The sequence below is a fragment of the Lactuca virosa genome, chromosome 2, assembly GCF_052849685.1.
Source record: "Lactuca virosa cultivar CGN04683 chromosome 2, Lactuca_virosa_CGN04683_v6, whole genome shotgun sequence".
Taxonomy (NCBI): domain Eukaryota; kingdom Viridiplantae; phylum Streptophyta; class Magnoliopsida; order Asterales; family Asteraceae; genus Lactuca; species Lactuca virosa.
The window spans coordinates 276370553-276389325 of record NC_136427.1 but is presented as its reverse complement, the minus strand read 5'-3'; the positions used below and the strand labels follow the sequence as shown (position 1 = coordinate 276389325).

General features: G+C 38.1%; 1 long non-coding RNA gene across 1 annotated transcript; it reads right to left on the bottom strand.

Moving 5' to 3' along the window:
* Nucleotides 1–433: 433 nt before the first annotated feature.
* LOC145157015 (uncharacterized) lies at nt 434–1145 on the bottom strand. Its single transcript, XR_013737043.1, has 3 exons — nt 1044–1145; nt 627–736; nt 434–539 (listed from the first exon to the last, which is right to left on the bottom strand). It is a non-coding gene; the product is annotated as an uncharacterized LOC145157015 (long non-coding RNA).
* Nucleotides 1146–18773: the final 17628 nt, after the last annotated feature.

Here is an 18773-nt window from a genome sequence, read left to right as displayed (position 1 = left end):
AAAATCGTCAATACACATAAATTCTTATGTCTTGATGATAAATTATGCAATAAACTTACACCATGAATTCCCATCCTTGACATCTAAATCAATAGCTTCCTTTGCGTGTTTTATGCTTTCAACAACAATTTCCTCTTGATTATCAGCACCTAAAGATTTATAAAAAAAATTAGATTAAAAAATAAACTATATATATATATATATATATATATATATATATATATATATATATATAACATAAACAACAACCACATTGAAAAAACAATAAATGTTTCTTGCCTTGAGCCATTCGTCTTTCAAGCATTGATAATTGGCTAAGTATCCTTTTGTTTGGACCCTGTATTACCATTAAAATGAAAAATGTTGGATGTTTATTAAGTGAATACTAGTAAGAATTTATAAAAATATATACAAGTGAAGTGATAATCAACCTTTAGAGCAAGGGTAAAACAGTTTCTTGTAGCAGGTAAATCTCCTTTTTTCCAAATGCAATTTCCTAAACACAGCCAAGCATCTCCAAGAGATGGATTCAGTTTAACCTGTAAAATCAAATACTTGATAAAATGAGAGATTTTATTGAACTTATGTCTTTTTATATGATTAAAAGATATGATCAGTTGACTTACAGCTTTAAAGAGATGATCTTCTGCTTTTTTTGAGTCTTCAAGGAGCACATCCAATATTTTCCCTCTCAAGTATTCATATGTTGCACGTTGTGTAGGCAATTTCCTTTGTTCTGCACATCACAATCATAATAAAACCTCACATAGTTTCATCATCAATCCCCATTAGCACCATTAAAGTTACATCATATGATTCTATTCATCCAGATTAATCTAATCCGACACTCTAATGCGGTTTTTCTACCACTCTAATTGATAATTAACACTTAACCTGGCTTGCATTCGATTAACCTTCTGCTACGAGAAATCATATCATGCCATTCAAATAAAATAAGCGACCATACACTAAAAGCACACACATATAGAGAGACGATTACAATCATGAAAGCTGAAAATCGTAGGGTTTCGAGGGAAGCGTACCAGGAGGAACGGAATCGAGGAGATTGAGAGCGATTTGAGATTGCGTTTGCAATTTGGAAATTTTTTCATCAGGGTCTGAAGGGAAGTAAGTGTCTCGTATCGTGTACAAATCACTTGCTGCTTTTGTTGCTTTCTCCATTAAATTTGATGCATCTTTTCCTTCTTCGCTGAATCGATTTTCTCCGCTCATCATACCAGTTATTTGTTTACTGAATTACACCGAAGATTTGAAATCAGATGGCCCATCCAAACCCCTCTATCAATTAAAACCACGACTCTTCTTCACCACCTTCTTTTTCAGATAATAACATTTGAACAAATCTCATAAGTAATAATAATTCTTCTGAACTTCTAGAACATTTTTTACCTCCTCTAGCGTTACTGATTCGTTGCTCTTCATGTCTTATCTCATAACCCTAAACAGAATACAAGTGTGTTGGCAGGGGGGGTGCGCCGCCGCTGTGTGAGGCCAAAAGAGACGGTGAATGTTGGAGGCGGTGGTGGTGGGTTAGGGCAGAGACGAAGGATGTGAGATATGAGAGAATGATAGTCCTCGTGACGTTCTTGAAAAAAAAGCCCTAGTTTTGGTCCCCATTTTGTAACAGGAACGCACATTTAAAAAATATAAAGCGACATGGTGCACAGGACACGCGTTTATGATGGGTGTCTTCCGTGCTTTTATTTTTATTTTTTTTTCTGACACAAATTTTAGGGCATGCAAAAATGTGCGTCCTAAATCCTTCAAAATTTTAAAGAGATGACATTATTTTTACGTCACACAATTTTTTGTATCGTAAATACATGCGCGTCATAAATTGAGTGTCATTAAAGGCCTTTTTTCTAGTAGTGATGGTTTTGGACTGGATTGGTTGGGCATATTAAGTTGAACCGGTCTGAGTTTGACCGATTTTGATCGGGTTTGATTACTATCCCAATCTTTTGGTCGAGTTGGCTAAGCTCACTTCCTTTGGAGACCTGGTCCAAGTAACTTACTTGCCGAGTATTTGTTTGAGTTGGATGGTTTTTACAACCCTATAACTAATAAAAATTTAAGTTCCAACCTTATAAAAGATGTCAATGTTATCATATGTTCTACGTAATGAAAATATTTAAAATAAACATTTTAATTTAGTACAAAATTATAATTTAATAGATAACAATAACAACTTGGTTATTGTTAACAATTTATATATTTTTTCTATTTTAACTAGTATATGCACATCAACTTTAAGTTTCAACATTATCTCTTATAATATAGTTTACATACTTTAAGTTTCAACCTTATCTCTTATAATAATATAGTTTACATAATGATAATATAAAAAACCATTTTTGTATTTATTCTAAAAATATTATTTAATTGTTAATAACAAATGACTTAGTTATTTTTAATATAACATATTTATTTAGTATTTTAACTAGGCATTAAATATTTTTTCCTACACAACATGCAGCCATTTTCCTAGTGGTTAAATATACGAGCAACTAATAGAGCGCATTATAAAGTCAAATGATTTGGGGTTTTTTAAATGGGTTTCAAACAACTTATTGATTTATTGACTTTTTGGAAAGCTAACTAGTCAAAAAATATATTTGACAAACTCAAAAATGTTTTTCGAAATGAGTTTTTCATTATATTTAAAAAGCCTTAAAAATGAGTTTTGAAAAACATGTAAAATTTGACTTTTTGCAATTCAATTTAAATTTTTCACCATAATATCTTCAGAAAGAGATTTTAAGCCAAATACTTTTTAATGTATTGACATACTAGGTGTGAGACCCGTGTATTGCACGAGTTTATTAAAAGGACCAAAAGTAACGGCATGAGCAAAAAAAGACCATTCACGTAAGTTTTGGTAACCACAAGGACCATGTTTATAAAAAAAAATAAATATCGACTGAGTTTGTGACCTTTGGTAAACACATAGACCATTTATGTAATTTGGTCTTAATTCATCTATACTAATAAAATTATATAATATGAATTCATAAATGGAATGTACTATCTATATTAATATACATGTACATTAAATAATATATTAATAGAAAGAGGAATTCACAAATAAAAAGTTATTATGTACATTAATTAATATATTCATAAAATTAATTAATATAAGATGGCATTTAATAGGTGAAATTTGAATAAAAAAACTATAAAAATGACAAGTGGATATTAAATAATTCAAAAAAATCTAAAAAATGACAAGTGTCAAAATGAATGAGAAGATGACATGTAGCAAAATCATTATTATTTATTAGGATAGATTAACTTTTGCTACCACCATAAGTCAACAAACACTCTTGCCCGAAAACACTTTTGAAGTTCAAAAAGCTATCCTAAACACCCCTTAAGAACTGTATAATCACTTAGTTGTAGGTTATCAATAATCTTTACCTTGATTTTAATTCAATTCCATGGCTATATAATATATTTAACATTTTATAATTTTTCATCATGAATTTTATCACCAATTTGCGTTTTTATGCAACTTAAACAATTTTATAAGTTTTTATTCAAGTTCATTAATATTTCATTTACAATCTAATATATAATTGAGCATGCATTTATCTTCAGTTTTGAGCATGTACTTGCTTGTAAGTCATGTAAATAGGAATTATTTTCATCAAAGTAAACTCCATGTATATTTTCATGAGCTAGTTTATGAACAAACAACAAATGAATAGTAAAGTTTAAACGTAGTAGCATATTAGTTAGCATTATATTTTTTATATTACCAATTGAAATCTTAGCGTCGTTACCATTGGGTGATCCACATGAAGTTTTAATTAAGACATATATCCATAATTTCTCAAATAATTTTCATTTCCAAGTTTTAAGTTACTTTAGAGTTAATAATATTTTTTGGAACGACATAGATTTTATTAAAAAGCTAGCAAGGATCTACATTAAACCAACAAATACATCAAGGACTAGAAATCATAGGGTTTTGAAGATAAAAAATTTCTTCATGTAAAAAAGATTAAGTAACATTTTTTTCAAAAAGATATGCCCTTTAGTTGAATCATACCAAACAAACAATTTTTCCTAAACACCCAAATAGGCAACCACATAGTAAATGAGATAACCTCCAAATAATCCTCTAATTTCTTCTACGCCGAAGAGAATTAACCAACCAAACTAATTATCAAAACAAGCAAGTGTGGGAACAATCAAATGCCACCACCTAGTGAACTGACCTAAATCATCAGTAGCAATAGAGCACCATAAAAACACATGAGTAGTCTTCTCCACTTTATCATCTCATCACACACTAGGTAGAGAAGATAAGGAATGTCTAACAACTTATTATCAAGATCAAACCTAGTAGGAAGTTTATCAAAAGTTGAACACAAAGCAAGGACATTAATTGTAATAGGTATTAACTGAACCTACTTGGTAGGAATCAAATTCGTCTCCAAGTCATGCTTATCAATAAAATCATACACATATGTTACAAGACCATCAATACAAAATAGTAGATAACGAAATAGTGGAAAGTAATGCAACTAGCTAAATCCAAGACATACACTCTAGGAAATTAGAGTTTTAAATGAGAATTATCCGGCCAAGTATCTTCCCAAAAAGTTATGTAAATAATCATTTGTGTTATGGTTTTATTAAAAATATATTTAAACATGCCATATTGGTAGAATTAATGCCCTACATATTGGTACAAGCTTCTTCCATGGCACTTCTATCATTTATTATCCCTATGAGTTTGATATATGATCACTGGTAAAATATTTTCCTAATTTGTTTTCACATAGTAGATGTAGATTAATCATAGATAGTGTTGTTAACACTTGGTTTATGTTGAAAACTATATTCATTTTTAAACTTGAAATCGTTTAAAAACCAATGAGTTTATAATATTAGGTTTTGGGGCATTCTAAACAAATGATCATGGTAGCGGAAAACTTAACAAAATCATATGTGCTCATGCAACCTATGAGGATCTAAGTTTCACTCTATTATTGAAACTAAAAGGTTATTATTAAAACATACATACCTCTTTTACATCTAGATATCTTCTTTCTTGAGATCTTTCTCATGCTACCTCTCTTGGATGAGAAAACCAAACTAGAATCCCTCTAATACTTCACACCCAAAAACACCAAAGAGAAAAATCGACAAAACCCTAGGAGAAGGGATGGGAAATCAAAAACTATACACCCTAAAGGGTTTATTTGCAGTCCATATTGAGGAGAAGAAAAGGAAGAACAAAATTCTCGGGATTATGAGCATCTAGGGTTTGATCCCTAGCTCCCTATTTATATTCTCCTAGTTGTTTAGTCCCAAAGCAAACACTTTATATGAAGAATTTGAATTCTAGAATGTTTCCATTAATTAAAATCTTTTAATTAATTAACATCTAGTCCCTTATCCCTAAACTTATGGAATGTTCCAACTAATTAAACATTTAATTAATTAACGTTCTACCCTTCTATTTAGTTAATTCCAAGACAATTTCTGATTAATTTGTAAAAACATAACAAATTAATAAACTATTTTCTCTTATATTATTTTTGTCTTTTAATTTCTCAAATGGATTTGTAGGGCAACCGAAAACGAACTATGTTATTATTAGAAATATTACCTATAGTAGCTACTGTCGAACTCTAATCAAATCAAGATTCAACCCTTAGATAAGTGATCAAGTATTCCTTTGTATTACAAGATATCTATATCAACATGAGATATAGATAATGGTCAATCTCAATGTTCAAGGTTATGTTTCCCGATAAAGATTTGTAATGACCACATCAGACTACTAAATTGAACACATCAATTTTAGTTAGGGCTCAGCCAGACACTTTCGGTGTCAGCACTAAATCATCGAGGTGACCATATATATAGCTTCTCCTATTAAGGCGGAATGAATAAATAAACTTCGACTACATAGTTTTCGTTTGCTCACCATGTCATAACTGGACATACTCTTTATTACTACTAGTTACAGATAGTGTTGGAACAGAAGAATGCATAACAAATTTGTTAAGTAATAGCCTCATGTATCTTTATTTGATGAATAATACATATTATTAGGGATGAGCGTTAGGACCGCTGGAACGACCGGAACCGAACCGGAACCGGACCGGAACCGAAACCGGAATTGTTAACAAGGTCTGGTTACTGGTTCTCCATTTTTATGAAAACCGGAACCGGTTTGACAATTTTCCCATTTTTTAAAATGTGCATAACTCACTCATATGAAGTCGGAATTATTTGATTTTTTTCCAACATATAATTTGGAGTTTGTAATTCATTTTGGACTGTACAAACATATGTTTTTGGTTAGATATTGAATCATACACATGCCGCGAAAGAAAGAATATCGAGGCTGCGTTTTCTTTATTTCAACATTTTTTTGTTTTTTTTAATCTGTCCCATTTTTTTAAATGTACATAACTTATTCATATGACGTCGAAATTACTTAATTTTTTTCCAGCATGTAATTTGGTGTTTATGCTTCATTTTAGATTATAAAAACACATATTTTGGTTAGATATTCAATTATGAGGAACATATTACACTTTAAGGAATAAGAATCTAACTCTACAAGAAACCTCACAACGTGGCGGCTACATTTTGTCTCACTCTTAACCCTAATAATGAATAATACATGACTATTTATAGGGAAAAGACAAGTCTTGGGCTTTTAACCAACACTTCATCAAGGGGGCCCATTGCCATCATCCATGGCGTACTTTGAAACCATACAATCTCCCCCTCAAAGTATGGAATGGATGACAATGCTTCAACTTCCAAAAGAAGCATCTAGCAAATAAAAAGATCTTGCAACGAGGAATATTTAAATCAATCCACGAATCTTGATTCTTAAATAATCTTCAAAAACGGGCTCTAGGATATATAAACCAAGCACTGAAGTAATGTCTTTAAACTTCATTTGCGAATGTAATCCCAAAAATCTTCAAGAAAGCCAAACCCGCCATAAAAACCCATTTCAGAACAAAGAAACCAAATCACTTCTTGTCTTTGAAGAGCTCCCCCTCCAAGTCACAATGATCTTCAAATAAGCTAATGATATAAGCTACGAAAAATTATCATGTGACAACCCAAGTTTTAAGATCCGTAACGCCACTTGATCGAGAAAATACTAGAAGTCGGAGATATAACAAGTCCTTAGAAGAGCTCGATGAAGAACTGCTACTGTAAAGGATATCAGTTCTTCATCGAGCTCTTCTAAGGACTTGTTATATCTCCGACTTCTAGTATTTTCTCGATCAAGTGGCGTTACGGATCTTAAAATTTGGGTTGTCACATGATAATTTTTGGTGGCTTATATCATTAGCTTATTTGAAGATCATGGTGACTTGGAGGGGGAGCTCTTCAAAGACAAGAAGAGATTTGGTTTCTTTGTTCTGAAATGGGTTTTTATGGCGGGTTTGGCTTTCTTGAAGATTTTTGGGATTACATTCGAAAATGAAGTTTAAAGACATTACTTCAGTGCTTGGTTTATATATCCTAGAGCCCGTTTTTGAAGACTATTGAAGAATCAAGATTCGTGGATTGCTTCAAATATTCCTCGTTGCAAGATCTTTTTATTTGCTAGATGCTTGTTTTGGAAGTTGAAGCATTGTCATCCATTCCATACTTTGAGGGGGAGATTGTAGGGTTTCAAAGTACTCAATGGATGATAGCAATGGGCCCCCTTGATGAAGTGTAGGTTAAAAACCCAAGACTTGTCTTTTCCCTATAAATAGTCATGTATTATTCATTATTAGGGTTAAGAGTGAGACAAAATGTAGCCGCAACGTTGTGCGGTTTCTTGTAGAGTTAGATTCTTATTCCTTAAAGTGTAATGTGTTCCAAACTGTGAAAACAACAGGACCAAGTCCCAATTCGCTGGAGTTGCAAGGACCAAAAATGTAACATTAGTCATCTTCCCCATTTTGATGAGATTGAACGAACACGACTGCAATAGGTTCGCTCTGAGTCCAATATCAGCCACCATTCGTTCCAAGTACACCCAAAGAGAATCTCCCTCCTTTCGTTCCAAGTGCTTTCGTTCCAAATACTAACAAACGAACCCAAGTTCGTTCCATGTTCGTTTTGAGCAGAAGCAACCAAATCCAAGTTCGTTCCAAGTTGATTGATACAAAAACGAAACCATGTTCGTTCCGAGCATCACGATGCGAATCCGATTTCATGAACATTCGCTTCAAATCAATAGATCACAGAACAAAAGTGAAACCTTAGCCATGCCAAATCACAGGTTTGCTTTCCCCTCTTTCGTTCCAAGGCTAACAAAACGAACCCAATCATAGGTTCGCTTCCGATTCGGTCGAATACAGCCCAAAGTGAATCCATGTCAACGAATGTTAGTGTGAACCCATAAATCAATTCCACATCCAAACGTTTGCAGGTATGATGTTCGTTCCAAATCAGTCGTTCATGATCCTGATGCGAATCACAGTCAAATTTTGACTTTTTGTTTGACCGATGTTCTTCCAATTTAGTCCCGATTTCATTCGCAAGTGGTCAAGCCCCATCCAAACACATGCTCGATTTCGAGCGTTGATGTGAGTTACGATTCCAAGACCTACACTTCAATTCCGAAAATGTCCATTCTTGTGAGAAACAGTTCCGAAATTAACTTCATATCCCCTCAATTCCGATTGTTCTAAGCACCGATTGAAAGACCCGTTTCACAAATGTTTAACAAAGCAACCTGTGAGTTAAATTAACCAGCCGAACCCAATACATCACAAACACCAAATCCCACTTCTTCACATCGATTTCAAGATCAAATGACTCTTCTAATTAAATTCATCACAATCATCATCTGTTCTTGACTTCTAACATATGCTGGTACACACAAACACCCAAAATAATCGATTTCGTGGATTAAGACTTCAGAGATTCAACATAAAACCTTCATCGGAAACCAAAACCCAAGAATAGTGACTTATCTGGTTTGACCATCCAAATCGAAATTCAACTCTATTCATCCTTAACTTCACAAAACGATATAATCAAAACCGGTATTCGATATTTGAACATGAATGAACAGATTGACTTTGTTCAAACACAAAATAATAAAATTAAAATAGATTTTGATAACGGAATCGATCATAAATTACGATTTAAGAACCGAAGAACAAAAGATTTTAAGATACAATGATTTTGGATTAGAGATGAATTGACTTGTGTAACCCAGATCATACGATTTCAAAGAATAAGATACGGGCTTAAACATATGAACAATACAACGAAAATGGGCTCATGAATCAATATAGGATCGGCTGAATGAATAATAATCAGATCCAAAAAAAAGAATAACAGTGGAACTCGTGATTTGGACTCAAGCGTGGATTTATAGAAAAATAACTGAATCAAAAGATTTTGATCTCAAAACAAATCAGATCCAAAGAACAGAAAAATACCACGATGAACAGTAGAATACACCATAAATCTTCATGAATAGTAGCTTGAACATAATTTTGATTCCAAAACGCCAAAACACCAATAATCTTCAATAACTTGTGTAGAAAATCATCAAACCAAGAACCGATACTTCAAAAATCAATAGATCTTCAAAGACCTGCTCTGATACCACTTGTTAGGAATAAAACCCTAATTGTGATTTGATGAACAAGATGCGGAAAATAAGAACAAACACAAATATGAAGATATGTCAAATGATCACTCGATTTATTCAATTATGAGGAACAGATTACACTTTAAGGAATAAGAATCTAACTCTACAAGAAACCTCACAATGTGGCGGCTACATTTTGTCTCACTCTTAACCCTAATAATGAATAATACATGACTATTTATAGGGAAAAGACAATTCTTGGGCTTTTAACATACACTTCATCAAGGGGGCCCATTGCCATCATCCATAGAGTACTTTGAAACCCTATATATATAGGGCCCGGATCCACTACGAACCCAAAAATTGGTAGGAATTGCGAGTACTATTCTTCACCAATCATTTCGTCAAGCGCACAAACGTCAAATCCATTTAGTTGGTTGTGACGCGTTCGCAAGCGGCGCACGTGCATGGAACGTAATACGGACTCGAGGGAATAATAATGCGCGACGAACGTGCATGGAACGTCATTGAAATGGCTTTCCTTTTCCTTTTCATTTATTTGGTGTTTTTTGTTTTATTTATTATTTTTTTTTATTTTCATTAAAAAAAATTCAATTTTTTTCTTAAAATATGCTCGGTTTTAATGTTTTTATATTCTTTTTCGTTTTTTTATGTTTTTCGTTTTTTATTATTTTTTTCGTCTTTTAAAAAAAATATTTTTGTTTGTTTTTTTTAATATCTTTACTACATACTTAAAGATAGTAGGGGTTTTTCTTTTGTAACATCCCAGAAATAAGAACCTCTAATCAGTCGGGTAGCGCCAAGTGATTAATCACGACCTAGTCAGAATTTTTACAACAACGGCACATACACAAACAAGAGTCGCACAGACATCTAGCATCCTAGCGTCACTGATCATGTGTCGGCATTGGTGCCTTAGACCCGCTAAACATGGTGAGGAAACTTACGTCGCACTGCTGAATCTCACAGATAAATCTCTGGCTGCTGGCCCGCTAAAAATCACCGCGCTATAATCACAAAACATCATCCAATTAATAATTGGATCCGGACTCACCCCAAGAGTCCAAGCTAGGGTAAAAGACATTTTTACCCTTCCTTATATTTGGCCCAAGGCCCACGCCCAATCCAAATTGTCCAAAGCCCCAAATTCTAAAATAATCACCCAAGACCCATTATGGCCCAATTTTCCAAATTGGGCCCAAGCCCCTTCATCGGCCTTAAACCAAGATCCAAAAATATTCTTAGCCCAAATTAATATTATGATGGCCCAGTTTAAAGCCCTAGACTCCTAAAGTCGAAAATGAAGCCCAATACCGAAAAACCCAACTTTCGCAGCCCACTACTAAGTACGCGGGGCGAATTCAGCTCGTACGCTCAGCGTACTCGCTTTAGGGCTTGTACGCCCAACGTACTCCACCCTTTTGCCAACTTTCACTTTTTAGCTTCTTAATCGATTGAGACTTCCATCACAACTCGGATCTGACTTTCTTAATGTGGTTTATCACATAAAGTTGCCAACTTTACGTGTATTCATGGCTTAATGAGGCCCTAGAGCTCAAAAGAGATTAATAAATGACTTAATACATGCATAAATCCATAAACACCATAAAGTTTGCACCTTTAAGCTTAAGGAACCCTCCAAACATCCAGATCTACAAGATTTAGCTTCTAAAACGGTCTTAACTCATCAAGACCAACCAAAAAAGACCATAATAAGCTAAAGAGTAGATCTAAGAAAAGAGTAGACAACGTATGAACTTTATACCTCAAAAATCACCAAAAGATGGAGCTAAATCTGGATCTCTAAGCTTCCCTACAATGAATGAGTGTTCCAATTTCTTCTTCTATCACTTCAAGCAACACACGCGACCGAAAATCAAGACCAATGCTTAAGAACACTCAAAGATGCTATTAGGGTTCAAGATGAGGGTTTTAGGTCAATGGAGGCTGATAAAGAGTCCAACTCTTGGGACTTAAGGTGAATATATAGGGTGCAACACCCCAAAATTAGGGTTTCATTTAAATACACGTACGTCCTGCGTACGTGCCCGAAGGCGCGATCCAACCTCATACCAGTACACTAAGCGTACACATATGGTACGCACCGCGTACTAGCTTCTCATCTAGTATGCTAAGCATACGCTATGGTACGCCCGCGTACTAACCATAAGGAACAAAAGTAAAATGTCATAAATAGAAGGGTTGGAGGGAACATACCAAATTGAAGCATTAGAATTCTCTCTTTACTTGAATTGGACTTCATCCACGAAGTCCGTTGCTCCAAATAATTTCGGGTAGTGCTCCCCCATCTCCTCCTCCGGCTCCCAAGTACACTCCCAACCCTTCCGGTGCTGCCATTGCACCTTCACCAACTCCACAATCTTGTTCCTCAACGTTTTCGTCTTCCGATCATGAATTGCCATCCGTTTCTCGATATAGTTCAGGCGGTCATCCACCTGAATATCCTCTAACGGTACCACTGCAAAATCATCCACTAAGCACTTTCGCAGCTGAGAGACATGGAACATGATATAAATATGACTGAGCTCATCTAGAAGATCCAAGCGATATGCAACCTGGCCCACCCGAGCCAATACCTTGAAGGGACCAATATACCTGGGGCCTAGCTTGTCCCCCTTCCTGAATCGGATGACACCTTTCCAAGGTGACACCTTCAGGAGAACCATATCCCCTACCAGGAACTCTAAGTCTGACTGGCGTGACTCTGAGTTGCCTGGAGCCTACTCCGAACCTGGTGAATTAACTCAGTGGTCTTGAGTACCACCTCGGTACTCCTAATGACCTGCTGCTCGACCTCGCCCCAACAAATCGGGTTCCTGCATTTCCTCCCGTAGAGCATCTCGTAAGGAGGTCGATTGATGTTGGCATGATAACTATTGTTATACGAAAATTCTGCTAACGGAAGATACGTATCCCAACTCCCACCAAAATTCCAAAACGCACACCCGCAGCATATCCTCAAGGGTCTGAATAGTCCACTCGCTCTGACCATCGGTCTGCGGATGGAATGTTGTGCTGAAATGGAGAAGAGTGCCCAAATTGTCATGAAACCTCTTCCAAAACTTGGAAGTAAACCAGGCATCTCTGTCAGAAACCACCGAAAACCGGCACCCCATGACGTGCCACAATCTCCCTGATATAAATCTCAGCAATTTCTCTGTAGAAATACTCTCCTGAATCTGGATGAAATGTGCGCTCTTGGTCAACGATCCACGATGACCCAGATCGAATCCACTTCGCGCACAGTCCGGGGTAACTTCGTGATGAAATCCATGGTAATATCCTCACATTTCCATATGGGAATCTCCAATGCCTGCACCTTGTCGTGAGGTCTCTGATGCTCGGTCTTGACTTTCCTGCAAGTCAAACACCGATCCACATACCAAGCGACATCTTGCTTCATACAAGGCCACCAATAATCAGGACGAAGATCCCTATACATCTTCATCGCCCTGGGATGAATGGAGAATCTAGGCTTGTGTGCCTCCTCCATCAGAACCTGACGCACACCACCCCAACACGGAACCCAAACCCACCAATGCAGAGTCAACAACCCACGACTATCGTAATCGAAGGAAGCCACCTGACCCATAATACGCTCACTCTTCTAGTGCTCTTCCTTTATAGCCTCGATCTGAGCCTCACGAATCCGCTCCAAAAGTAGAGTAATCATGGTCATCCTAAAACATATGTCTCTGATCGAAGCCGCGACCGCCTTGTGGCTGAGATAATCGGCCACCATATTGGCCTTCCCTGGGTGATAAAGGATCTCACAATCATAATCATTCACCACATCCAACCATGGACGCTGCCTCATATTCAGACTTGGTTGATCCATCAAATACCTCATGCTCTTGTGATCCGTGTAAATAGTACAACGGACCCCATAGAGGTAATGCCGCCAAATCTTGAGGGCGAAAACCACAACCCCCAACTCCAAATCATGTGTCAGATAATTCGCCTCATGAGGCTTCAGATGCCTCGAATCGTAAGCGATCACGCGACCCCTCTTCATCAATACCACTCCTAAACTTGTTATCGATGCATAACAATAAAATACAAAATCCCCAACACCCTCCGGTAGGGTCAGAATCGGTGTCACGCACCACCGTTGCCTCAAGGTCTCAAAAGTTGCCTGCTGCTCAGGCCCCCAACAAAATGTAACTGTCTTCTTTGTCAACCGAGTCAAAGGAACCAATATCTTAGAGAAATCCCGGATAAATCTCCGATAGTAACCAGTAAGACCAAGGAAACTCCAAATCTAATATGGAGACCTCGGAACCTCACACTGTATCACGGCCTCGAACTTGGCTGCATCGACCAGAATACTATTCTAGTTGAGAAGGTGCCCTAGAAACTACACCTCGCGCAACCAGAACTCAGACTTGGAGAACTTTGCGAAAAGTATCTTCCTCTTCAATGTCTCCAGCACTTCCCTCAAGTGCTCATCGTGCTGCTCCCCGAGTCTTGGAATAGAACAAGATATCATCGATAAACACAATCACAGACCGGTCCAGCATCGGTCTGCACACACGGTTCATGAGATCCATGAACACGACCGGAGCATTGGTGAGCCCAAATGGCATCACCACGAACTCGTAATGACCATAATGAGTCTAGAAGGCTGTCTTTTGCACATCCTCATCTCTAACACTCATCTGATGATAACCCAATTGCAAATCAATCTTGAAAAACCAAGATGCACCCTGAAGTTGGTCGAAATGATAATCAATTCTTGGGAGTGGATAATGGTTCTTCACCGTTACCTTATTCAACTCCTGGTAGTCAATGCACATATAATGAGACCCATCCTTTTTCTTCACAAATAAGATCGGTGCTCCCCATGGCGAACTGCTCTGTCGAATGAATCCTTTTTCTAACAGCTCCTGCAGCTATGTAGATGACTCCTGCATCTTAGGAGGAGCCAACCGATATGGTGCTTTGGCTATCGGAGCCGCACCTGGAACCAGATCAATCATGAACTCAACCTGCCTCTCCGGAGGCACTCCAGGAAATCCTCTGGAAACACATCGGGATAATCCCGCACAATTGGTACATCATCTACGGTCACCTTACCCTTATCCCGGGTATCCATAACATAGGCGACACATCCTGAACAACCCTTCTGAAAATAGCGTCTGGCCCTCGCTATTAAACACAATAACGACCCACTCTGGGCTTTCTCTCCCTGAACCACTAACTCTCCCCCACTTGGGGTTCGAACCCGAGCTAACTGATGCTCACAATTTATCACCTCCCCATTCGGGCTCAGCCAATCCATACCCACAATAACCTTGTTCCCATGCAAAGGAATGGTTACCAAATCTACCAAAAACTGCTCACTGAACAACTGGAGAGTACAATCCCGATGAACCCTCGCAAACCGAACATACCTATCATCTGCGATCTCGACATCTAACGGACAATCCAGCCCCCCCTGAGCTCCAACAAACCTCTTTCTAAGCGCAAGTGGCACAAAGGATCGGGTAGCCCCCTAATCAAACAATACCAATGTAGAAATATCGTTCACAAGAAATGATCCTAAAATAAAACACATAAATATAAGTAGAAAATTCAATATAAATAAATAGATAAGGAGAAGATTCATACCCGTAACCACATCGGGAGCTACACGAGCCTCCTCGGCTGTCAACTGAAAAAGCCCTACTCTTCACCGCAAGTGCATTGGCCCCGCCTTGGCAGCCATTAGTAATCCGAAGAGTTGCAAGGGCGGGTGCTAACATCGTTCTTGCTGCAGCCAAACTCGGACAATGGGCCTTATTGTGGCCCTTATGATTGCAATGAAAGAAAATAAGACCAGATACCAGGGTGGTGGTGGTGGTAGCACTGCAAACCATGGTAATATGACCTGCCCGACCGCACTTAAAGCGGCGAGAACTACCCACCCTGCACACCCTATCGTGCATCCTGCCGTACTTGCCACAACGGCCCCTGCCCTGCTCGCCCTGCCCTCCCGCATCAACAACCTTGGGCCTTTTTCCCGAACCCCCAGATACCTTAGCCTCATCCGACTTCCTCTTCCTCTCCATCTTAAGATCAATCTCCCTCTGCCTAGCCCTCGCTATCATATCCTCCATCGTCTTGCAGTTGGATCGGCTCACAAACTGCCGAATATCACTCCTCAACATCTTATGATAGCTCACCTTGTTCATCTCCTCATTCGCTACATACTGCGGAACCAAAAGTTCCCTTTCCCGGAACATCACGGTGATCTCAGCCACCGTCTCAGTAGTCTGGCGGAGATCCTGAAACTATCGCGCCAACTGCTACACCTCGATCACCGGTGCAAACTCAGCCCTGAACCTAGCCACAAAATCATCCCACGTCATCGTGTCAACAGCTTGATCACCAACTATGCGCCCGACCTCCTCCCACCAATCTTGTGCCCTGTCTTTCAGAAGATCGGAGGAAAGTCTAACCTTTTCCCCCTTGGGGCAACTGCTGGTGGGGAAGGCATTAGCAACATCCACTAACCACCTCCTTCTCACTATCGGGTCCTTCGCCCCGTGATAGTCCGGAGCTCCACATGCCCGAAACTCCCTGAAGGTCAAAGAACACGCCCGAACCAAAACCACCATCTCATAACGAAAGGCACTCAACCGCTCATCCAAAATCTCCAAAATGCCCTCCTTGACCGTACCAAAGATCACAAGAGTCTGCTCAAGAATGCAACGTGTAATCTCAGACGAAATGAACTCCCTTGTTTGATCATCCAACTGCCCGACTCCAGAATCTGAGTCTGATCCCTCTCCAGCACCAGAACTGCCAACATGTCTGCCTCACAGTGTCATCATACTGAAAATAGACCATATAAACCATCAAAATATGCATCGAAATATATCGAGTGATCACAACTCTACAAGCTCCCTGGTCTCATCGCGACTTTCCTTGACTCGAGTATGGATCCTCAGCTTCCAGTAGTACAGGCCCATACTACCTACCACATATATTTGTACTTTCCTCAAGGGTTGCCTTGAATCTACCAAGTCACCTTATATCCATACAATTAACCCTCAATAAAATAAGGCTCCCAACACTAGATCTCATCTTAGGTTTTCCTAGAGAAAACTCCACACCACTCTCCGCCATCAACTGCAGAAGGAATCCCCGCTAACCCCCTCTAACTAGCTCACGAATACAATTACATATTACTAATACCAGATATATATATTTGAATGAGAGGTCTCACACTACAACGGTTGGACTCATACAAGAGCCGCGCAATAGAGTTAAAACCTAACCTTCTAAAATTATTTAGTTCCCATAATATGTAACTTAGCATATTCGCTTACTAGTTAGTTGAAGCTAATGAGAACTCCTGAGAAGCACAAAGCAAGCAGTATTCGAGCATCAAGTAATCAGAACTAAGCATCAGTTAATCAGACCATCCTATCACTGACTGATAAGTACTAGCATGCAAGTCTACAAGCTCATACAATAGGCATACAAAGGCATCTCTCCTAGCATTCTATCATGCAAAATATTGAGCAGATCCCTAGCCCTAACTAACATGCGATTCACAGATTCACAGATCAAATCATATCAGATAACATGTGTCGGTATTTTGGGAACTTACTTAAGCTCGGTGGATTACATGCACCACACCCTTTCTTGTATTAGAAAACTTGTTTTTTTTGAAACATTTCCTTTCTGAAAAACTTTACCAAATCCTCAATTTGAACTGAGACACAACCGAGAGTATGTCTGAATCCCTCAAACCAAGGCTCTGATACCAACTTGTAACATCCCGTAAATAAGACCCGGAAATTTTATTTTTAATTTAATAAAACCAATATCCCAAAGACATCATCATAAAAATCCAGATAAACAAATTGTATGAATACATCATCAATCATCAGAGTAAATCACAAAATATGGAAACATGTGGTGTCTGCTCTGCAATCATCCCGGACTCTTCCCTTTGGAACTAGAAGTACCTTAAACATAAACAGAAAATCGTAAGCACAAAGCTTAGTGAGTTCCCCAAGATACTACATACCATAGATAAATGAAACACATAATGTGTAACGCCCGTGTTTCGAGGCTAAGCATTGATGCGATGATGTAATAGTGTAGGTCAACTGTTGGAACCCATTTTAAAGTAATAAAGATGAATTACTCGAATATTAAGTGAATTATGTGCTTTTGTGTGCTTATTACTTGTTTATAATAATATAATAAATAAAGGATAAAAATAAATGTCAAAAATAAAATTTTAGATAATTCTGATGTCGATGAAGAAAGTTGTAGTGGTCATGACAGGAATTCTGAAGATATAAAGAACATCGAAATCCGAGTTTTAACGAAGAAGTTATGGCCTGTCGAAGTTTCGATGCAGAATCGGCACGACACTGCGTGACGTAAATAGTGAATTTACGATAGAGGAATTTTTAGCCTTAGCGATCTAAACTAAAGTTGTAGTGTTCGTTAAACTGATAGCGTGCGTAAAAAGAACGCCCAAATCTGACTTCGTATGAGGAAGTTATGGTTTTTCTAAGTTTCGGCTTAGCACTATGCAGCCGAGAGTTCGAATATTAGATCGAATGATTTCTGGCCGACACAACTTAAACGAGAACCGAAGGTCTCGTTAATAGTAGTTAAACGGTATAAAGACAGACGAAAACAGACGTCGGATGAAGAAGTTATGAATTTTTAACGGACTTTCCTGTCCCGGCTTGTTAAAAATATAACTTTAAAAATAGAATCAAAATTAGCCGACGGAGTCTAAACGAAAGTTGTAGAGTACGGTCTCACCTATGCGTGGATCTAAAGAACGTAAAAAACGGAGCTCGTATGAGAAAGTTATGAATTTTAGAAGTCGAGATGAGAAATTGCGAGCTGATGCGAGGGGTACGCCCAGCGTACCTTCGGACGCCTTGCGTATGAGGAGGAGTACGCTGCACAGTTTGACTTTTCCTGCTGCTCCGAGATGTCCACGATGCTCCAGCGAAGATCTGACGCGTGTTACTACGCCCTGAGTAGATCCGAGGTACGCCCCGCGTACTGCGAGGCCTCGACCCTATAAAAGGGGGTGCGATGCAACTTCATTTCTCACACTTTTAAGCTATCTCTTTCTCACTCTACTCTCTCTCTAGCCACCCTA